A 3,104-nucleotide genomic window follows, 5' to 3' on the forward strand; every position below is an offset into this window, starting at 1 on the left:
GGAACATTAACACATGACCGCCCGCATGCACACGTCAACGGCATTTACCCTACGTGTCCACTGGGGCGGAGAAAAGCCGCTTAATACTGCCCAGAACCTCAGAGGTCAGGCCCGCTGCTTATAAGGGTGCGTCAAGACAATCAGGGATGTAACCAGAGCCGAATGCCTTCAATTTAATTCAATTTAATTCATATGGGCACAAATGATGACTTGAAAATGTTTTCTACTGAATAATAGAAACAAATTCATTAGACTGATTATCCAACAAGGAAAAATATATATATTTGCAATTCTGAGTCTGTGAAGTTAATTTGAAAAAATGTGATCTTAAAAAAACAAAAACAAAAAAAAAACATGGTAAATAAAGGTGACTTGTAAGTTCAAATCTGATCCAAAATCAGAAAATGCCAAAAATAACATTTAAAACGTACTAGGAAGGACATGAGGGAAACCTGGGGGAAAGGTCTGAGCTCTGCTTTGTGGTTATTTACACAATGCTTAAATGCTCTTTAGGAAATCTTGGTAGACGCAATCTCACGAACAATTCGTACGGCTTTGTACGAGTGAGTACGACTTCTCTAACCCCAGTGATGGGTAGGTTTAGGGGCGGGGTCAGGGGGAGGTCATTCGTACCGATTCAGGCCCTGTTTACACTAGAACGCTCACGGGTGAAAACGTAAAAATATTTTATCGGATGTGCCTTTCGTTTACACAGCGACAACGTTTTTAAGGCTTAAAAACGCAAAAAAAGTGAAACCACCCTCCAGAGTGGAAATCTTAAAAACGCTCCACCATCGCGTTCCCGTCTAAAGGGTAAAAACGGTAAAAACGCAAAAGTCTGCTAGACAGTGAAGGCACCGATCTGCTCTCGTTGCGTACGCGTTTACTTCACAGGCATGCGCCAGTACAGGAAAATAACAAAACATTATCAAACTAAAATATAGCATTCATTTCATTGACAATTTTATTTATTTTTTTGTCATTTTGAGCGACACACAAAGAGCACCGAGGGTTAAAGCAGCAGCTTTACCGTATTAAACATGAAAAACGGTGTCAGCGTCTCTTTCTCTTTCCGCCTGGAGTGCACACTACATCCAATTTCACACACTTTTGCGTCACCATATGCACGCAGATTTCCCCCCATAACGCTCGTCTAAACGCAGAATAAAAAGTGATAACGTAACGCCACATTAGCGTTTTCTCTTCAGATCGTTTCCGTGTAAATACAGCCTCATACGAATTCGGCAACTCGTAAAATATGTACGATTGAGCAAAAATCGTATGGATTCGTACAAATTAGCCACCTCGTAAAATACGTAGGAATTGCCGTGAGATCGGGTCGGTAGATCTGTACACATGCAGAGTTGTGTACAGGATTTCATCACAGAATGCAAATTGCAGTAAAATGTAATTTGTCCTGACTTTAAGTCCATGTGAACCGAGTAAAACCGAATATTCATGTGAAAACACAGAGGACGGGGCTTGATGTCAGTGCACATTGTTCTGCCAAAGCCTTCAAACCGACATAATTAGAGAAGGAACACAGGAGGAAGCTAATTGTATAGGGTTAAGCTGTCAATTTTTGATTTCATGTGGACTTTAAAGACACCGCAGAGAGCAACATAGTGTCGGCCCAGATCCGGTTCATGTGGATTCCACCCGTATACCCGTAAAATTGTAAATGGAAGGTTTTGAAAGGTCCTGAAATGTTTGGGGTTTGATCCCTGCACTGTAAACCCTAACCCTCAAAATAATTACTTGGTTTGAGTAGGACAAACTAATTAGTTCAGTCAAATTAACTTTTATGAGTATTTAGCACTTTCTTTTTCCTTCAAGTTCACAGAACTGATATATTTTAAGTAAGCTGAACCGTTTCATTGTTTTGAGTTTAATAAATTATGTATTTTCATTTGGACTGAAACGGCTGGGATTTCTATTACCCAGCATGCTTTGCCGATGGCACTCGAAAGTGAGAGTAAATGCTAAAATTAAGGGTAATATAAGTGTAATATAAGTGTATATAAGTGTATATAAGTGTATATAAGTGTATATAAGTGTATATAAGTGTAATATAAGTGTATATAAGTGTAATATAAGTGTAATATAAGTGTATATAAGTGTATATAAGTGTAATATAAGTGTATATACGTGTAATATAAGTGTATATAAGTGTAATATAAGTGTATATAAGTGTAATATAAGTGTATATAAGTGTAATATAAGTGTAATATAAGTGTATATAAGTGTATATAAGTGTAATATAAGTGTGTATAAGTGTATATAAGTGTATATAAGTGTAATATAAGTGTAATATAAGTGTATATAAGTGTAATATAAGTGTATATAAGTGTATATAAGTGTAATATAAGTGTGTATAAGTGTATATAAGTGTAATATAAGTGTAATATAAGTGTAATATAAGTGTATATAAGTGTAATATAAGTGTATATAAGTGTATATAAGTGTAATATAAGTGTGTATAAGTGTGTATAAGTGTAATATAAGTGTAATATAAGTGTGTATAAGTGTAATATAAGTGTATATAAGTGTAATATAAGTGTAATATAAGTGTATATAAGTGTAATATAAGTGTATATAAGTGTATATAAGTGTAATATAAGTGTGTATAAGTGTATATAAGTGTAATATAAGTGTAATATAAGTGTAAATTAAGTGTATATAAGTGTAATATACGTGTATATAAGTGTATATAAGTGTAAATTAAGTGTATATAAGTGTATATAAGTGTATATAAGTGTAAATTAAGTGTATATAAGTGTAATATAAGTGTATATAAGTGTATATAAGTGTAAATTAAGTGTATATAAGTGTAATATAAGTGTATATAAGTGTATATAAGTGTATATAAGTGTAATATAAGTGTAAATTAAGTGTATATAAGTGTATATAAGTGTAATATAAGTGTATATAAGTGTATATAAGTGTATATAAGTGTAATATAAGTGTAAATTAAGTGTATATAAGTGTAATATAAGTGTGATATAAGTCTAAATTAAGTGTTTTGTGCAAGATTAATGTTAAGTGGGAGATTTAGTAGTCATTAATGTTGCGTTATGCTAATGTAGAAGTGTTTCTGTTAATGT

The sequence above is a fragment of the Phoxinus phoxinus genome (assembly GCF_949152265.1).
Source record: "Phoxinus phoxinus genome assembly, chromosome: 18".
NCBI lineage: Eukaryota > Metazoa > Chordata > Actinopteri > Cypriniformes > Leuciscidae > Phoxinus > Phoxinus phoxinus.